The sequence below is a fragment of the Cervus canadensis genome, chromosome 30 (assembly GCF_019320065.1).
Source record: "Cervus canadensis isolate Bull #8, Minnesota chromosome 30, ASM1932006v1, whole genome shotgun sequence".
Lineage (NCBI taxonomy): Eukaryota > Metazoa > Chordata > Mammalia > Artiodactyla > Cervidae > Cervus > Cervus canadensis.
Window position 1 is genome coordinate 37,893,623 of NC_057415.1, and position 20,974 is coordinate 37,914,596.

The 20,974-nt window shown below is 44.1% G+C and overlaps 1 protein-coding gene across 4 annotated transcripts in view; it reads right to left on the reverse strand.

Annotated features, from left to right (window-relative positions):
* ASTN2 (astrotactin 2) overlaps positions 1-20,974 on the reverse strand; it is a 989,097-nt gene that overhangs the window by 382,979 nt on the left and 585,144 nt on the right. The gene's annotated exons all lie outside the window — the stretch shown is intronic.

Sequence of the window (20,974 nt, forward strand, 5' to 3'; positions counted from 1 at the left end):
AGTAGCAGCCATTGAACATATGCTTCTGTGGGTATATATTTATTCAGCGTATGTTGAGTGCAATTTGGGGCAGTTTGCATATTTTACTTCTGTTTTTTTTGTTTGTTTGTTTCAGAGAGCAATTTAAGAGAAAGGAGGAAAAAAAAAAAAGTCCACTCCAGAATGGAGGCAGATATCATTATATCGTACCTTGAGGTTCTCCAATCCAGCGTTTCAGGCACGGAGGTGGGTGGATGGGAATTTACAAGAGGTGAGCATCATAGGTGATGCTCTCACATCCCTTGCAGCCTCAGCACTAACCATCCAGCCCCACAGTAGCATCCTTCTTCATTGTCGCAGCCTCCCCAGGGGTCTGTCTGACTCTGTCCTCTAGCTACTATTGATTGAGTACTAAGTACCAGCCAGGCCCTGGGCTAAGCACACACCATCACGATCCCACTGAATTCTTCCCTCACCCCATGCTGAAGTACACCATCGTGCACATGAGAACACGGACGTCTGCTGCTCAATGCCGTGCGCTGGCGCAGGGGTACCCAATCTCCAGGATCTAATGCTTGATGATCTGAGAGGGAGCTGATGTAATAATAATAGAAATAAAATGCACAATAAATGTAATGCACTCGAATCATCCTGAGACCATCCCTCCTCCATCCCAGTCCATGGAAAAAGTGTCAGTCTTCCACAAAACGGGTCCATGGTGCCACAAAGGTCATAGACCGCTGCAGGAGGGCAACACAGATGTGCACTCCAGGAGGCCATCCGCCGACCAGTGCTCTCAACTTCTCCATCAAGGTTGCCAGAGCCTCTCAGATTCGGGTTCTGATCCCGATGCTGCCCATCACGATCGGAGGGACCCTGGACACACCACATCCCTCCCTGAGCTGGCTTCCACACTCTCAGGATAGAGACGGTGCGAGCATTTGGCTGAGGTGCTGCAAGGATGCCAAGATCCAAAGCTACACTTACAAGCAGCTTAAAAGACATTTGTTCTTTTCCTCTCTCTCCCCGCACCCCCTGCCTAAAAGGTTTTCCTCTCACCCAGGATGAACTTAGCATGTAACATTTTCAAGGATACCTTATGAAAAGCCTGCGAGGTTTTGGACCACCTAGGCAAAAAGTAAAAGAATATGTTCACACGAATGCCAAAGATTCAAAGGACAGGAAGCAGCAGTCTAGGCCAGAGTCTACACCAGAGGGAAACATGTGGAAAGGAGAGTGTTTATCATGTGCTTGTTTTTTTTTTCCATTTATTTTTATTAGTTGGAGGCTAATTACTTTACAATATTGTAGTGGTTTTTGCCATACATTGACATGAATCAGCCATGGATTTACGTGTGTTCCCATCCTGAACCCCCCTCCCACCTCCCTCCCCATACCATGCGCCTGTGCCGTAAGGAAGCATCCATGTGTGATTCACGATGGCAGTCCTGAAGCTTCAGTTTGGGGCCAGGTAAATAGATTAAGAGCTTTTGGATGCCAGGACATATTTTATTGCTGCAACTCTGGAGTCTAACAGAGTCTCTGACCTGTCATAGGTCCTTAGAGGTTGCATTGTGATTGCAGCTAAAATTTGAATAAAACTGTGGACCAGCAAATAAACAATTTTGCCCTTGACCAAAGAATTATCAGTTTTACCTAGCTTAATGACATGTGTTGGATGTTAGGTAATCCATCACCACCAAACAAAAAAATAAAAATAAATCAGTTAAGTCTACATAGGTATGAAAACTATTTAAAAAAAGAAAAAAGATAAAGGGCTTGATTAGCATAAAGGTCAGAGTCATGGCTACTTTTAGAAATGAAGGATGGCTAAGACGGCAAATGGAGAAATGGTGAGTGTGTTAGGGGAGGGCTTGGGGAATGCAGGCAATATTCGAATCCTTGACATGGGTGATGGGTAGATGGGTATTGCTTAACTACTGATGAAACTGGATGTAATGTTTTACACATTTTTCCATATGTCTATTTCACAATAAAGTTGCTAAATATATACCATGTAGAAAAGCTATTAAAAGGAACTATTGAAATGTTAATGGTGATTTTTGAACGTGGTATAACTGTGGGTGATATTTTTCTTCATTTTCCTCCTTCTGTATTCTAAGCATTCTTTTTTTTTTTTCTAAGCATTCTTTTATGTGCATATAGTAATTTTATAATTGAAACAAATAAGCTTTTAATTGTGATGCCCTGTTATTTAAACGAGGCAGCAACAATATCATAGAGGTTTGTTACAACACTTCTGCTTGAAATCCCACCAAATGGAGAGAACCCTGTCTTCTCTCTAAGGTTTACTGTGCACAAAGAACAACTCTTCAAGGGATGGTGGGGAGGGCTATTAAGTCCCAATGGTTGTTGTAGCCCTGTAGGCTGACCTTCAGGATGTTCCCTCGAGGGATCATGCTCAGCTTTACAGGGGAAGGAAGGAGCACCAGAGAGAATCAAGTTCAAGTCTGAGTTTAAAGAAAGCATAAAGGGTTTAGCTAAGAACATACAAGAAGCAGAAAAATATTGAGACAGAGGGTTATGTTACTACCTAGGTCTATATCATCTCCACGACAGTAGGCTACTGAAATCACCTTTCCTTGCAATGATGGAGGAAAAAAAAAAAAATCTTGACTCAATGAAATCCAGGAATCCAGGTTTCCTAGCTAACCAGGCTTCTCTCTGTCCAACTAGTTCTGGCCCTGGGAAGTGAGGTTACATAACTGGATCCAGCTGGTACCTGGATATTTACACAGGGCTCAGCCAAAAACAGTGTAAGGCACAGAGACCATTCTCAGCTTATGGACAGACAAGATAACAAAAGCTCAGACACATTTGACAGTTTGCCCAAAGTCGCCCAGCTTCCCAGTGAAATGGATGTGGTCTGAACCCAAGTTAGGATCATGGCCAGGTCTGCTCTTTCCTCTGAATTCTGGAATTCAGAATTTCCTCTGGAATTCTGATTAACTAGCCCACTTCCCAAGAAATGTATATAACTCTACCCAGGTGCTGTTTTCTCAGCGAGGAGAAAGGCTAAAGATGGTTTTATGAAACCTTTCTCATTGGCTGCCTCAAGGCTAGAACTTTCACGATCGTGACTGGTGGCAGGAACCCCGGTATCCTTTTTCCTGTGTTCTGAACTGTCTGCCATCCCTGGACACTGTCTGCAGTCTCTGAGAATATCTGGACTGGTGGCAGAAGACTTACTAGGCAGGATTCAGGAAGGAGCTGGAGAATGTGAGAAAAAAAGAAAGCTTTCCAAATTAACAATAATAATGATGATATCATTTCTCATATATTTATCCCAAGATTCATGAAAAAAGATAAAAGAATGATGATAAAATGGGACTTCCTTGGAGGTTCAGTGGTTAAGACTCCCAGTGGTTCAATTCCTAGTCAGAAAACTGGGTTTAATCCCTGGTCAGGGAGCTAGATCCCAAATGCCACAACCAACAGCCTGCATGCTGGATGCAACTAACACCTGGAACAGTCAAATAGATAAAAGAAATAGTTTTAAATAACGATGGTAGAAAATAAAAGAAGGGTACTACACGTGTGGAAGAGAGAGTCCTGGACTAGAATTTAGGATACCTGGGTTCAAGCCAGGCATAGCTCTTCCACTTTTTGGCCTCAATTTGTTCATCTTAATTTTTGACATAAGGGAAAGGGCTTACATATGGTTAAGATCAAGTTAGGGAGCCAACTGGAGAAGAAAAAACACGGAAATGCTCTTTGAAAAGCATATGTAAAGACATGTAACTCTGACATATAAAGTTACCCCCCAAAGACACAATTGTATCCTTTTATGCTTCCAATTTAAAACTTGCATATATAAATTCTTATTTATATTTTCATATGCAGAGGGAGAAAATGTATATGAAGATATATATAGCCCAAAGTATGGTGCAGTTATCTCTAAAGTGATAAAGAGGACCTTTTTTTTTCTTTGTACATTTCAGCAATGTTTGAATTGGTTTTATTTTATTTTATAATGAGCATGAGCTACTTAAAAGAAAACTGGGGAAAAAAAAGTAGTAGAAGATTGAAGACTGGATGGGGGAAAATACCTTTTAAATGCAAGAATTTGACTACTATAATTAAGACAAACACAATTATTCCAGGTTTCCATTTCAGACTAAGGAAGAAACTGTCCGATTATCGGCATTCCCACAGCTGTGGATCCCTTCCTCACAGGGACTCAGCACGGCCACTGAGAAGTTTGCAGCCACTGTGTTTGACTCCCTCATGTCCTCTACGAGACGGCAGCCCTGCTACCCCCTTATCTACCCATCTCTGCACGGTTCCTCTGCTTTGAGACTCTCTTCTACATGTACTTGTGCACCGGCTCTATGCTCTCAACTATTACTTTTATTCTATTACTCCCTTCTTCAAGGACACTTTGTATCCAACACCCTTGTGCTGGTCCACAACTGGCACCCTAAAACAGTCAGGGTTTAGCAAACCAGAGACAGTTGCCCTTTTTCATTTTAATCCATCCCACCCCTTAGCCCAAATCACAGAGCAAGAATGCAATTTGAAACTGTCCCTACAGACTTTGGGCTTCCTTGTGGCTCAGCTGGTAAAGGATCCACCTGCAATTGGGAGACCTGGGTTCAATCCCTGGGTTGGGAAGATGCCCTGAAGAAGGGAAAGGCTACTCACTCCGGTATTCTGGTCTGGAGAATTCCATGGACTGTATAGCCCACGGAGTCATAAAGAGTAGGACACAACTGAGCGACTTTCACTTCACTACAGACTTTGGGAAATGTGTTCTGAAGAAATGAAACACAGAAGGAGCCATTTATCCAAAGATGTGCAGAGCATGTTGTTTGTAATAAGGGGGGAACACTCAAAATATCCAACAAGAAGACAAATAGGATGCAATATTCCCTTTCATAGAAATCAGGCAACCCCTACAAATGATGTTTATGAAGAATTCGTCCTGGTTAAGGATAAGGGTTCTGGATTGGAGATGCTTGTTTAAAATCCTCTGTTCTAGAATCTCAGAGCTCTGTGGACATGAGCGAATTATTTAAGTTCTCCCTGCCTCAGTTTTTCTACCTACATGAAAACGAACAACAAGGAGACCACGTCAGAGGCTGCAGAATGCAGCGAACACTCTGGTACCTGAAGCTCTCATCACTACCACCACCACCATCCTCATCATCTCTTCACAAAATATCAGATAATAATAATAATAATAGCAACGATGCTTCCTGCCTACATAGGGCCCGGAGCCAGCCCATTGTGTATGCATTATCTCAGTCAGTCCTAATATCAGCTTTGCCAGGTATTATTAGCCCCATTTTACTCAACAGGAATCCAAGACTCAGAGGCCTTAAGTAATCCGTCCCAAGGTCACCTGGCTAGTACACGATATTGGGTTTTTCTGACACCAGAAATTGTGACCTCCTGAAGGAAGAGGCGATTGTAAGAGGAAATAAATGCATTCTCTTGTGTGGTCTCTTCCTATGGTGAAAAGGTGTTTGTGTTCATGAAATTAAAATGCCAACCATGTGTCCAGACGCTCACAAAAGGGAAAGAAAGGGAGGAAGAGCCCCTCCCCTGTATATCTGTTTCCCCATCAGCCAATGAGTTAAGCCCTGCCCTCCACTCACACTGCCCTTTCCTGCCCTCGGAATCTTCCAACCGTAGAATCACTGCCCTCTGGGAACGTATATCATGAGATTTCAGGAAAGGAAAGGGCCGTTAGCAATTCTGACCCCTCTCCAGGCTGGTCCCAAACTCCCTCTCTGGTTCCAGCATGAGGTTCACACAGATGACCAGCATCTGCCCTGGAAGGCTTTATTCCACACTTGAACTTCACAGGTGGCAGAACCAGAATTTCAGCTTCTATTCCCTGTCTCCAGTTTAGAGCTCCTTTCCCCCAACACCATCCTTCCAGGAAATCAAAGGGTAAAACCCATCACTTTGGAAGGGCGAGGGCTGTCCCCTGACTTTAAGAGATAATGACTTCTACACAATAAAACCAGCTTACCAGAAATACCATCAGACCTAGCAAATCTAGATCCCAAATAAATAAAATAAGGGGGAAAAATAGAGATGGCTTCAAATGCCATGGGAGAAATAAAATGTTTAATGTCATAAAAGGGTGTACAGGCTTTATGAGAATGCCACACATTATAATCTTGAAAACCCCATCCTGCATCCTGCTCACCCCCATACCTATTAATAGAATGGGGGTGGGGAGCTTTACTTGAAATTCACAGAAGATTCAGAAGCACAGCTCCCAGCTGAGAGAGGATGCCCCTCCTTTCACCGGCCCCCCACCTCCCCGCCCCCGGCAAAGTTTGAGCCTGGTGTGCAGTCATTGAGCCAAGAGGCACAGTTCCAATTTTCCTCTTTGGAAGTCTCCTTCTCTGACCCCCATCCCCTGCCTTCCAATACTCATTCCCTTTCTCTTCTTCCAGACCTCCCAGATACAGATGAGGAAGGGAATTCGGGACACTTGAGGAAGGTGAGGGGAAGGAAGTGTCCTGCTGGTATGCTCCCTGACATGGGGACATTTGCTTGATCCCTGGGGAACTCTCCTCAGCCTCCGGAAACTGTCATCTGATGACCTAAGAGGTGGCTCTGGATTCAGATAGACCTGGGCGGAGCTTCTGCTCTGCTTTCGCCTGGACGGTTGGACTTGGTCGCACTTCCCCTGCTTTCGGAATCCCTTCTCTCATGGAAAAGTTGTTATCATTGTTTAGTCACTAAATCGTGTCCGACTCTCCCCAGTACGCTGGGCTCCCTGGTCCTCCACCACCCGGGAATCCACTCAAACTCATGTCCATTGAGTTGGTGATGATATCCAGCCATCTTATCCCGTCGCCCCCTTTTCCTTTTTCGCTTTCAGTCTCTCCCAGCATTAAAGTCCCTTCCAATGAGTGGGCTCTTGGCATCAGGTGGCCCAAGTATTGGAGCTTCAACTTCACTATCAGTCCTTCCAATGAATATTGAGAGTTGATTTCCTTAGGATTGATCAGCCCAATTTCCCTGCAGTCCAAGGGACTCTCAAGAGTCTTCTTCAGTACCACAACTCAAACACATCACTCAGCCCTCTCACATCTGTACACAACCACCAGATAAGACGAGTGTAGTAACTGTGCTCACCACACCAGGCAGCGGGGAGGATTCACCATGATGATGCATCTTAATCACTCATCCCAGGACCTGGCCCGTAATCCGCATCACATATTCCCCACATGTAGCTCCATCAGGGATGCTATTATCGACAGCACTGGTTTCTCTATCAATGTTGTAAGCACTAGTATTACTGATGGTGGTGCACGTAGAAAAATCTGTCTGTGGACCTGTTTGAAAGTGCTTTGATGAGGATATCATATAAGAGATGCTTTGCCCTTTAGACCCTATTTCCCAGACAAAGCATCTCTGAAAGAATCTCCAAAAAGATGCTTTGCCTCTTAACTACATGTTTATGAAGATTTTTAGTAAGAAAAATGTGACAAGCATCATTTTTCCTATTTTGGATTCTGGCAAAACTATCCTGCTTGGAAAGAGATACAACTTCTTCATCCCCAAGTCGTGGGAAGAATCACTGTCCCTACATCACAGAGCAAATGTTGAGTGTTAACAACCAGACAACTCAGCTTCGTAAGAAATTTTAATTAAAATAATATGTGTAGCAAGGAACTGTATTCAATACTATATAATAATCTATAATGGAAAATAATTTGAATATAGGCTTCCTAGTTGGCACAGTGGTAAAGAATCAGTCTGTCAATACAGGGGATGCAGGAGACATAGGTTCCATCCCCAGGTTGGGAAGATCCCCTAGAGAAGGAAATGGCAGCCCACTCCAGTATTCTTGCCTGGGAAATCCCATGGACAGAGGAGCCTGGCGGGTTTCAGTTTATGGGGTTACAGAAGTTAGACATGCCTGAGGGACTGAGCAAACACACACACATATATATAATATGTAAGTATGTAAATATATAGGCTTCTGTGGTGTCTATATACACATAGGAAGTGAAGTGAAGTGAAAGTCACTCAGTCGTGTCAGACTCTTTGCGATCCCATGAACTATACAGTCTATGGAATTCTCTAGGCCAGAATACTGGAATGGGTAGCCTTTCCCTTCTCCAGGGGATCTTCCCAACCCAGGGATCGAACCCAGGTCTCCCACCTTGGAGGTGCATACTTTACCCCCCGCCCCACACACATGCATATCTGAATCATCATGTTGTATACCTGCAACTAAGACAATATTGTAAACGAACTATGATTTAGTAAAAAAATAAATAAATAAATAAATAAAAAGAAAGAAACCTATCCTGTTGGTACCATGAATCCATCACAACCCCTGTGGCTGACCTGTAGGGATGCAGAGTCCCTTTCTGGGGGTGAAGACCCAGTTCCCAGGCCCCAGACCCCCCTGAGGCTCAGCCCTGCTCCACCTGTCCAGGAGGCCAGGAGGCCAGGAGGTACTCAGGGCTTGGCCTCCCGGTCAGCAGGGCCTGGGCTGTGCTCCAAGTGATCTCTCACGCTTCTGATCCCCCTCACGAGTCCTCCTCGCTCTTCTTGAGTTCTGGTTCCTTAAATGACAGTCCAGCTGAGCCGCTGAAAGAGGATGGCACCAGGAATGGAGATAAGCAGCCTCTCTCCCCAGCTGAACCAGATGCCAGTTTCCACCTCCCTCTGAGTGGTGCCAAAGAGGGGCCTGACTGATAATACATGAAAATTTGTATCTCTACCTATCTCAGCTTTTTAAAAGGCAGCTTTTTTGGTTGTGTTGTTGCCTCTCAGCATCTCAGGACAATCAGGGGTCCTCTCGTCCTTCCAAATATCTGGGAGGCCAGATGGCTTTTTAGGTCAAAGTGGAGAAAAAAAAAAAAGGAGAAGAGGAGGTGGGGATGTGGCCTGTGACTTGTAGGGAGGTGTGGCAGAGTGAGATGGGTCTGGAATTCAGAGGCAGTTCCTGACATTAGATTCACCTCCTAAAAACATGCCATCCCTCCACAGGGTCTGGCAAATATACAAACCCCTGCCCCTCTTTCAGTCCTAAATTTCTGTGAAAACATCTAGCATGGCCTTTTTTTCCCCCGTATCCTTCTTTGTGCTTTTCTATATACTCCTCTTCCCTGCTAGACAGTTTCATTTTTCTCATGTGTAAAGTGGAGATAATCATAAAACCTAGCTCATGGGATGACTGTGAGAATTAAATTGGTTAAAATAAGCAAAGCACTTAGAGTCATGTCTGGCACACAGTCACTGTGAGGATGGCTGCTCTTATGTACTAGCTTTTCTCGTTTGTAAAATGGATATAATCATACCCATCTAGGGGTGGTTATAAGCATTTAACTGCCATGAGCATAAGTGAAATGGAACACAGTAGGTACTCAATGAGTGTGAGTTCTCTCCCACATCTCCTCTCTTCTCTCTGGGACTCATTTCAGCTCGCCCCACCCACCCTCTGCCATGGATATTCTTGTGTAGAGATACAAAATGACCTGTTGAAGGTCACACTGCAAGCCCTGCTGAAACCCATCTTGTCTTCTGAACCACATGAGGAAAGAAGCTGGGGCTCTTCTCCCTGTATTCTGTTACATTCACAGGACTGGATACACTGTTGCTAAAGTCAATATTTGGATTGCTACTGTGGCAAAGATGATGCTAAAAGACTTCCAGTGTAGGAACCTACAATTACATGGAAGGGGTCTGTGATCCAATCTTGATTCTTATCACTGCTTCCCTACATGAGCTTGAGCGATTCCCACATCCTTCTAAGACCTTTGTTTTTCTGTTCGTGTGGTGGGAGAGGTTCTGGCTTGGTCACAAGATCTCCAGGTTGACCCTTCCTGGTCAGTGGCTCTAAGCTGCAGGAACATGCGTAGATTGAAGATGGCCACACATTCTTGGCAACTCATCTCATGAACAAGTACAGTCTAGCTCCTGCCTCTTGAATCTGGGCTGAAATCAGTGACCTGTTTGACCAGTAGATTGTGGTAGAAATGATGTTCTGGGACTTCTAAGCTTAGGTGTTAAGAAGACCCACAGCTTCTGCATAAGCTCTTAGGGCACTTATCTTGAGGTGTTTCCTTTGCAACCTGTGGTGCTGGAGAAGACTCTTGAGAGTCCCTTGGATTGCAAGGAGATCAAACCGGTCCATCCTAAAGAAAACCAACCTTGAATATTCATTGGAAAGATGGATGCTGGAGCTCCAACCTTTGGGCTACCTGATGCAAAGAGCCAACTCACTGGAAAAGATCCTGATGCTGGGCAAGATTGAAGGCAAAAAGGAGAAGGAGGCGGCAGAGGATGAGATGGTTGGATAGCATCACCGACTCAATGGACATGTGTCTGAGCAACTTCTGGGGGAAAGTGAAGGACAGAGATGCCTGGTGTGCTGCAGTCTAGTGGGTTACAAAGAGTCAGACATGACTTAGCAACTGAACAACAATAACCACAAACTTTGCAAATCCAGCCTCCATGGCATGAGAAGTCCAAGCCAAACAGAGACACCAATAGGGCAAGCACTCTGGAGAAAGACCCAGCTGAGGTCTAACAGAACCAGGATGAACCAGCCCCAGCACCGGGGAGGTGCAGAGAGCCTCTGGGACACTCATTCTCCAGCCCCACATCCCAGCCACGTGCTGTAGGTCAGAGACACATCACTCGGCCAAGTCCTTCCCCGTTCCTGACCCACAACACTGGGAGCAAAACAGACTGGTTATTTCAAGCCAGAGTTGTGGTGGTTGTTTTTTAACTCATTCTTTCTTTTTATTGTAACAAATGTTTCAAATTGTTAACATGCTCCAACAATCAAATATGATCTTCATAAAGGCATACATTAAAAATGAACTATAGACTATATTCTAAATAACCATTATTCAATAGAACTTTCTTTTAAAATTTTTTTATTTTATATTATAGTTGACTTATAATGTGTTATTTTCAGGTGTACAACAAAGTTATATGTATAGCAAAGTGAGTGTATATATATAGAGTGTGTGTGTGTGTATATATATATATATATATATATATATAAACTTTGCTTTACTATGCCATCTGGGATATATATATATATATATGTGTGTGTGTGTGTGTGTGTGTGTGTATATAACAGAATATTGAGTAGAGATCTCTGTGCTATACAGTAGGTCCTTGTTATCTATTTTATATATAGTGGTGTATATACATTAAGCCCAAACTCCTAATTTAGCCTTCCCCCACACCTTTTCCCTATGTAACCAAAAGCTTGTTTTCTAAGTCTGTGAGTCTGTTCCTGTTTTGTAAATAAGTTCATTTGTATCATTTTTTTATATCCCATATAGAAATGATACCATATGATATTTATCTGTCTTTGTCTGACCTACCTCAATCAGTATGACAAACTCTAGCTCCATCCAAATTGCTGCACATTAAGATAGTTACACAATAGCAGAAAATTGTAACAATGAAGAAGAGCTATAGACTGACATTTATAAAGGGGCTGAGGAGGATACATTTTGATCACTGGATTGTCTAGGGTTGAGTCCAATATAAGTTCCCTTCTGGAGCTGAGAAAACCAGGATAATACAAGGGAACAGCAGGCGTGAAATGCTTCAGGGGGCAGCAGCTATTCAGAGATGGTGGGCACGTCCTCTGCAGGATATCATGATTAAGTGCTTACAGTTTCTCTGGTTTTGCCCTCTATCTTGATTAAAATTTTGCAACGTTTATGCTGCCACACAGAATAAATGGAACCATTGCTTACTTTTCAAACTGTGTCTTGCTGACATCATTCTGTTTGTCACATTTAGACCACTTCTAATAGATAACATTTTTTTTTTTTTTTGCACTCTTTAGCACACTCAAGAACACAGTATTCTCTCCCTCCCTCTTTTGATGCTTCATTCATTGCTACCTTCTCCATCCCTGGTCAAGAGGTGAGGGCCTCCCTGGAAATAATTGAAACTCAAAATAACAGGATAATTTTTTATATATCATCTCTGGGATCAACCTTCCTTCCCATATTATTATTCACCTGCATTAGTGTTCTATTGATGGTACAACAAATTACCATGACTTGGCAGTTTATAAAACACCAATTTGTTATCTTGCAGTTCTACAGGCCAGAAGTACAGAAAGTCTCACTGGGTTAAATTCAAGGTCTCAACAAGGCTACATTCCTTTTCTAGATTATGTGGCAGGCAAGAGGGAGTCCATTTCCTTGCCTCATCCAACTTCCAGAGACTTTCTTTAACTTCTAACCCCTTCCTCTGACTCAGCGGACATGAATCTGAGCAAACTCTGGGAGCCAGTGAAGGGCAGGGGAACCTGGCATGCTGCGGTCCATGGGGCCAGAGTCGGACATGACTGAGCGACTGAATAACAACAAATCTCTTCCTACATCTTCAAAGCCAGTCACGCTGCATCTCTCTGCTGCCTTCTTCCTCCACATTTAAGGGCATTGATTATATTGGGCTCATCCTGATAACCCCAGAGTTAGTCCCTCTCTTCAAAATTCAGCTTATTAGCAACTAAACACATAAGTGAATGCAATTCTCCAATGTCATATAAGATAACATATTCACAGGCCCTAGGTAGTAGAAAGTAGGCATCCTTCTGCCTTCGACACATCCTATGAAAGTGAAAGTGAAAGCAGCTCAGTTGTGTCCAATTCTTTGTGACCCCACAGACTATATAGTTCATGGAATTCTCCAGGCCAGAATACTGGAGTGGGTAGCCTTTCCCTTCTCTAGCGGATCTTTCTGACCCAGGAATTGAACTGGGGTCTCCTGCATTGCAGTGGATTCTTTACTTACTGAGCTATAAGGGAAGCCCCCCAACATTCTGTGACCCTCCCCAATTTGGTAGTTGCACATCTAAGGACTACATTATCCCAGGAGAAGATGAGCACGGCAGAACCAGAATGCCAAGCAAGAGAAGGCATTTTTTTTTCTAATATGTACTTCAGAAATTGAGGTCTAATTCTTCTGCTTATTTTATATCTATCTATATATATAATAAGCAGAAGAACCTATAATCTGATATAGAAGTGGCCTCCCTTCCAGCCATAAAGACTATTTGAACTGGGAGATGAGAGGAATGTAGACAGCATATTAAAAAAGTAAAGACATCACTTTGCTGACAAAGGTCCATATAGATAAAGCTATGATTTTTCCAGTAGTCATGTATGGATGTGAGAGTTGAACTATAAAGAAGACTGACTGCCAAAAAATTGATGCTTTTGGTGCTAGAGAAGACTCTTGAGAGTCCTTTGGACTGCAAGGAGATCAAACCAGTCAACCCTAAAGGAAATCAATCATGACTATTCATGGGAAGAACTGATGCTGAAGCTGAAGCTCCAATACTTTGGTCACCTGATGCAAAGAGTCGACTCATTGGAAAAGACCCATGGGAAAGACTGAGGGCAGGAGGAAAAAGGCGCAAAAGAGGATGCGGTGGTTGGATGGAATCATCAACTCAGTGGACATGAGTTTGAGCAAACTTCGAAAGATAGTGAAGGACAAGGAAGCCTGGCGTGCTGCAATCCATGGGGTCACAAAGAACAGGATGTGACTCAGTAACTGAACAACAACAAAAAGAGGAATGTTGGGTATTAAACAAGATGACCTTGTCAAAGGGATCCTGGGCTCTGTTCCTGCCACGCTGATGACATGAGTGGGTGGAGAGGATGTGGGCTGTAGAAAATCAGGTGGGTCTGAGAGATATCAAGGCAAAGGCATCCGTGTCTCACTTGCCAGTGTCTGGTGGATGGCAAATGTGGTTGCGTGCTCTTCCTGGCATGAAATTTGCCATCTACAAAGGCCTTCATGGTCTGTCTGGATCAAGACAGCTTCAGCCAGCTTCAGACTCTGAGGTCCGCAGGGGTGGGTAGAAGAATGACTGGACATTCCTCATGCCCTCAGTAGGCTGTGGAATGTCTCCGATGGTTGGAACCAACTGGCCTCAAATGCCGAGTGGTGGAGATGAACAGAACATGGCAGCAGATACCAGGACGGGCCACACACCTGTAAACTGGGTGGAACAGGGAAGTCCTGATGTAGGTTAGAAAGAAAGAAGAGTGATGAAGGGCCAGATGGGACGGCAGGTACTAGAATGGAGTTAGTCCAGCATCAAGCATCCCTTTACACCTGTGCCTTGGAAGTGCATCAGCCTCCTTGAACTGAGATGTTCAGAACAGGTGAGACACAGAACACCTAAACTGACCAAGTTTCCACTGTCATTGGACGGAGTAGCAAATAATTAAAATCCAGTCGTAGAAACATTATAGAAAATTAAATACACCGTGCTCCTGTGGACTGTATTGTCAAAGCTATGGTTTTTCCAGTAGTCATGTACAGATGTGAGAGTTGGACCCTAAAGAAGGCTGAGCGCCGAAGAATTGATGTTTTTGAATCGTGGTGCTGGAGAAGATGCTTAATACATCAGTAATGGTGGCTTCCTCATCTCACACAGAAATGGTACTCTGTAAACCTCGGATCATGTCCAGTTACATTTTTTTGATTTTTCAGAAAACCGATGAGTTCAAGAGCTATTGTTCCCTTTGAAAAACCTAACAGCTGAAAGCTAACCAGGTCAACACAGATTCAAAAGCTTGACAATGACCAAGTCAGGGCTCAACCCACTTCACCCAGACCAGTCTCCTTTCCGAGGTCCTTTGCTGCCGTCTCCTCTCAGCCACAGGGAAGCAGCCCAGGGTTTGGGCCTCTATCCTGCCACCTTGCGGTGAAACCGTGGAAAGTCACGTTGCTTCCCACACAGGTGAGCGAACCTACCCACCAGGTCTGCGGTGAAGATGAATGAATCATCGGATGTAGACATGCCTTGAGACCTCTAAAGTGTTCTAAAAATATAAGATATTATCCGTTTTTGCCAGAATAAGTTTCTTAGAAGATGGGCTACAATAAAAAAAAAATTACCTTTCCCAGCATTATGGAAAGTCTACAGAGAAAAGAGATTTTTAATTTCAGTGTAAAAGTGGGTATTTCCCTGTGTGTTCTGAAGTCATAGAGAAGAGCTTGCCTTCTATCCGTCAAGCTCTGAAGTTGCAGCTTTAACATTAGGTCCTTAATCTATAGAGGAAGGTCACTGACAACCTCATCAGACTATTGAATTTTCTCTTAAGCTCCAAGGAATGGCCGTACTTTCTCAGTCTCCTCTTATTTTTCTGGTTTACATTAATGAGAGGGGAAAAGAGACAATTCCTGCTTGCACATGCAGATATACACACACGCGCGCGCACACACACACACACACACACACACACATATCTCTGCATTTATGAGGTTTCATTCTTTAGGGATGTGATGTCTATCCTTAAGAAGGAGCTAAATTATTTAAGGAAAGAGAACTGATGAAAAAAAGGAGAAAGAGACAACTTAGTCCTTTCAGAAAGATCAGACTCACGTTTTGGAGACAACATGGATCATTTAGAACATGTTTTTGAATTTTTTTTAATCCACTGACCAGCTCTAGTTCAGTTGCTCAGTCGTGTCTGACTATTAGCGACCCCATGGACCGCAGCACGCCAGGCCTCCCTGTCCATCACCTACTCTAGGAGTTTACCTAAACTCATGTCCACTGAGTCGGTGATGCCATCCAACCATCTCATCCTCTGTCGTCCCCTTCTCCTCCTGCCCTCAATCTTCCCCAGCATCAGGGTCTTTTCCAATGAGTCAGTTCTTTGCATCAGGTGGCCAAAGTATTGGAGTTTCAGCTTCAGCATCAGTCCTTCCAATGAACACCCAGGACTGATCTCCTTTAGGATGGACTGGTTGGATCTCCTTGCAGTCCAAGGGACTCTCAAGAGTCTTCTCCAACACCACAGTTCAAAAGCATAAATTCTTCATCACTCAGCTTTCTTTACAGTCCAACTCTCACATCCATACAAGACTACTGGAAAAACAATAGCTTTGATTAGATGGACCACTGTTGGCAAAGTAATGTCTCTGCTTTTTAATATGCTGTCTAGGTTGGTCATAACTTTCCTTCCAAGGAGTAAGCGTCTTTTAATGTCATGGCTGCAATCCCCATCTGCAGTGATTTTGGAGCCCCCCAAAATAAAGTCTGACACTGTTTCCACTGTTTCCCCATCTATTTGCCATGAAGTGATGGGACCAGATGCCATGATCTTAATTTTCTGAATGTTAAGCATTAAGCGAACTTTTTCACTCTCCTCTTTCACTTTCATCAAGAGGCTCTTTAGTTCTTCTTCACTTTCTGCCATAAGGGTGGTGTCATCTGCATATCTGAGGTTACTGATATTTCTCCTGGCAATCTTGATACCAGCTTGTGCTTCCTCCAGCCCAGCATTTCTCATGATGTACTCTGCATGTAAGTTAAATAAGCAGGGTGATAATATACAGCCATGATGTACTGCTTTTCCTATTTGGAACCAGTCTTATTTGTTCCATGTCCAGTTCTAACTGTTGCTTCCTGACCTGCATACAGACTTCTCAAGAGGCAGGTCAGGTGGTCTGGTACTTCCTTGTCTCTCAGAATTTTCCACAGTTTACTGTGATCCACACAGTCAAAGGCTTTGGCATAGTCAATAAAGCAGAAACAGATGTTTTTCTGGAACTCGCTTGCTTTTTTGATGATCCAGTTGATGTTGGCAATTTGATCTCTGGTTCCTCTGCCTTTTTGAAAATCAGTTGAATATCTGGAAGGTCACCATTCATGTATTGCTGAAGCCTGACTTGGAGAATTTTGAGCATTACTTTATTAGTGTGTGAGATGAGTACAACTGTGTGGTAGTTTGAGCATTCTTTGGCATTGCCTTTCTTAGGGATTGGAATGAAAACTGACCTTTTCCAGTCCTGTGGCCATTGCTGAGTTTTCCAAATTTGCTGGCATATTGAGTGCAGCACTTTCACAGCATCATCTTTCAGGATTTGAAGTAGCTCAACTGGAATTCCATCACCTCCACTAGCTTTGTTCGTAGTGATGGCCCACTTGACTTCACATTCCAGGATGTCTGGCTCTAGGCGAGTGATCACACCATTGTGATTATCTGGGTCATGAAGATCTTTTTTGTACAGTTCTTCTGTGTATTCTTGCCACCTCTTCTTAATGTCTTCTGCTTCTGTTAGGTCCATACCATTTCTCTCCTTTATTGAGCCCATCTTTGCATAGAATGTTCCCTTGGTATCTCTAATTTTCTTGAAGAGATCTCTAGTCTTTCCCATCCTATTGTTTTCCTCTATTTCTTTGCATTGAACACTGAGGAAGGCGTTCTTTCTTTCTTTTTTTCATTTATTTTTATTAGTTGGAGGCTAATTACTTTACATTATTGTAGTGGGTTTTGTCATACATTGACATGAATCAGCCACGGAGTTACATGTATTCCCCATCCCGATCCCCCCTCCCACCTCCCTCTCCATCCCATCCCTCTGGGTCTTCCCAGTGCACCAGGCCCGAGCACTTGTCTCATGCATCCAACCTGGGCTGTGATCTGTTTCACCATAGATTATATACATGTTTTGATACTGTTCTCTCGAAACATCCCACCCTCACCTTCTCCCACAGAGTCCAAAGCCAGAAAGATAAAGAACATTACAGCATACTAACACATATATATGGAATTTAGAAAGATGGTAATGATAACCCTATATGCAAAACAGAAAAAGAGACACAGATGTACAGAGGAAGGCTTTCTTATCTCTCCTTGCTATTCTTTGGAACTCTGCATTCAAATGGGAATATCTTTCCTTTCTTCCTTTGCTTTTCACTTCTGTTCTTCTCACATCTATTTGTAAGACTTCCTCAGACACCCATTTTGCTTTTTTGCATTTCTTTTTCTTGGGGATGGCCTTGATCCCTGTCTCCTGTACAGTGTCACGAATCTCCATCCATAGGTCATCAGGCACTCTGTCTATCAGATCTAGTCCCTTAAATCTATTTCTGACTTCCACTGTATAATCGTAAGGGATTTGATTTAGGTCATACCTGAATGGTATAGTGGTTTTCCCCACTTTCTTCAACTTAAGTCTGAATTTGGGGATAAGGAGTTCATGATCTGACTTCAATAAGGAGTTCATGACCAGCTCTAAGACTTGGGCAAACCCTCCTCTCTCTCTCGGGGCTTCAGTTTCCCAACATGCAGCATGGCAGGCTACTTTGCGAATACTCTGATGCGGACAGCGCTTATGCACAGCCACCCAGCTTCTCCAAGCCCTCTTCCTGTTGCTAGCTCCCTACTCTTCCTTGAGAGCCTATGCCTTCCCCCGGCTCACTACCACAGTGTTTAGATGCAGCCGCCTCTGACGCACATCCCAGGTTCCGGGATGAGTCTAGTCCTTCCAAACACAGTGACTGGGCATGAAAAACAAGCTGACCCAATCAGATGGAATTCTGTGACTTTAGTTGGAGGGACTGTGGTGCTGGAGAAGATTCTTGACAGCCCCTTGGACTGCAAGGAGATCAAACCAGTCAGTCCTAAAGGAGATGAACCCTGAATGTTCATCGAAAGGACTGATGCTGAACCTGAGCTCCAGTCCTTTGACCACCGGATGTGAAGATCCAATTCGTTGGAAAAGGCCGTGATTCCGGGAAAGACTGATGGCGAAAGGAGAAAAGCAGAGCCGCGGATGAGATGGTTGGGCAGCATCACCGACTCAGTGGACAGGAACTTGACCAAACTCTCAAGTTTGCTCAAGGCAGGCCTGGCGCGCTGTGGTCCATGGCGTCACAAGAGTTGGACATGACCCAGTGACTGAGACGCTGGTGTCCTGCAGGACTCACTGTGCAGAGAAGGTGTGGCATGGTCCTGAGGGCAGAGCTGAGAGGAGATGGATCCCAGTGACCCTGTGTGAGCCCCTCAGTCCTATTGGGTGGACTTCCATTTCAGTCAATACATTGCCTCTTTTTGCCTAAAGCAGTTTATATTGAGTTTCTATCACTTAGAATTCTAAAAATTCTCATCAGTAAAATCTCCATTGCCCATTGGCTTCTGAAGACCTCTTGATCTTTGAGTCTGAAATAGTTTTATTGCACTATCTCATCCTCTAGAAGCTTCTTTGTATTGGTTTCCTGGCCCTCGTCTATCTCCCTAGAGGTTATGTAGGTGCTTTAAGAGCTGACTGTGTATTCCCTTGGTCTCTTTCAAAGAACCTCGTCCAGAGCAGGCATTTTCATCCATGGACTCATTCCTCCCTTCCCGCCCTCTTTCTTTCTTCTTATCTTCTGAGATGGGTACTACTGGGGTGCTGAGCTGAATCAACAGATTCCCTGGGTTCTCCCTCAGCTTATTGGGATAGCTCAGTTGGTAAAGTATCTGCCTGCAACATGGGAGACCTGGGTTCGATCCCGGGTTGGGAAGATCCCCTGGAGAAGGGAAAGGCTACCCACTCCAGTATTCTGGCCTGGAGAATTCCATGGACTATATAGTCCATGGGGTCACAAAGAGTCGGACACAACTGAGCGATTTTCACTTTCACTTTCACACGTGAAAAAAGCCAGTCTGGACTATAAATTATCACAGGTGGTATAACAGATAAACATACACAAAAACAGTAATGGTTCTCACAAGAGCATGGTTATTTCTCCATTGGGGAGAGGGGAAAGGCTTCCTAAAGGAGATGGATCTCAAAGGAAGTCCACTTGTTTGCTACATTGTTAGGGGAGCAAGCCACTGAAGGTGAAAGAACGTCATGAGCAATGTCTCTGAGGCATTAAACAGGTAAGTGTGTTCAGGGACAACAACTAATTATCTCCAATTGGTTCTAGTGTCAGTTCAGTTCAGTCGCTCAGTCGTCTCTGACTCTTTGTGACCCCATGAATCACAGCACGCCAGGCCTCCCTGTCCATCACCAACTCCCTGAGTTCACCCAAATTCATGTCCATCGAGTCAGTGATGCCATCCAGCCATCTCATCCTCTGTCGTCCCCTTCTTCTCCTGCCCCCAATCCCTTCCCAGCATCAGGGTCTTTTACAATGAGTCAACTCTTCACATCAGGTGGCCAAAGTATTGTAGTTTCAGCTTCAGCATCAGTCCTTCCAATGAACACCCAGGACTGATCTCCTTTAGGATGGACTGGTTGGATCTCCTTGCAGTCCAAGGGACTCTCAAGAGTCTCCTCCAACAGGAGAGGCTCTAGTGTAGAAGGAAGTAAAGTGGTGGAGAGGTTGGAGGGCGGCCAGGCCAAGGCATTTAGCAAGTAGGGCAATGTTTCCAAGTGAGCTTGTAAGACACCCCCACCTCTCACACACATACACACTCATAACAGTGTTACAAATTCAGGCTCTATGGACCGAATCCCCACTATAGAATCAAAACTTCTAGTGTAACATTTCACCTTCTCATGGACATTTTACCTGGAACAAGCATTTTAAACAAGCACCCTTGACCATTCCTATAAGACGCATCATCCATATGACGCATCATCCATATGACGCTCACATATCTTCCATGTTCTTACCGCACATTCGATATTAAAGCTCCGTGCAAACAAGGACACTATCCCCTCCGTGGCTTTGCTTCCCCCAGCCCCACTCTCTTCCCAATGTACACTGACTCATCTTATGAAGCCCATTACAGCACCACCGTCTCCAGCAAGCTTTCCTCACACTTTAGATCTCACCTACTATTTCTCTTCCAAACAGATGACGTGTTCCCCACTGACTGTCCAGAGACAAGACAGGCCCGACCTCACTCCCAAACGGACTGTGAACTTCCGAAGGCTAAATCACCATGTTGATATATTGCGGAGGGCAAAGGTGCCAACTCATTTCCATTCTGAGCGCCTTTACACATGATCCTATCCAGAGGGGTTTTCCTGAGTTTTATAAACAGAACTCCTTGAGAGATGCTCACTGTTCACTGATTATGCCCTCAGACTCTTAATCCAATTGAGAACTTGCAGTGGTTTAGTGGATTTTGTACCTGTGGGGTGGGGCAGGGGCAGAGCTGGGGTGTTGGTGAGCCAGAGGCCAGGAACTCTCAAGGACCTACTGAATAATGGGCACTGAAGCTGTAATAGCTCATTTCATTCTTCTGACACTTACAGGAGGTACGTG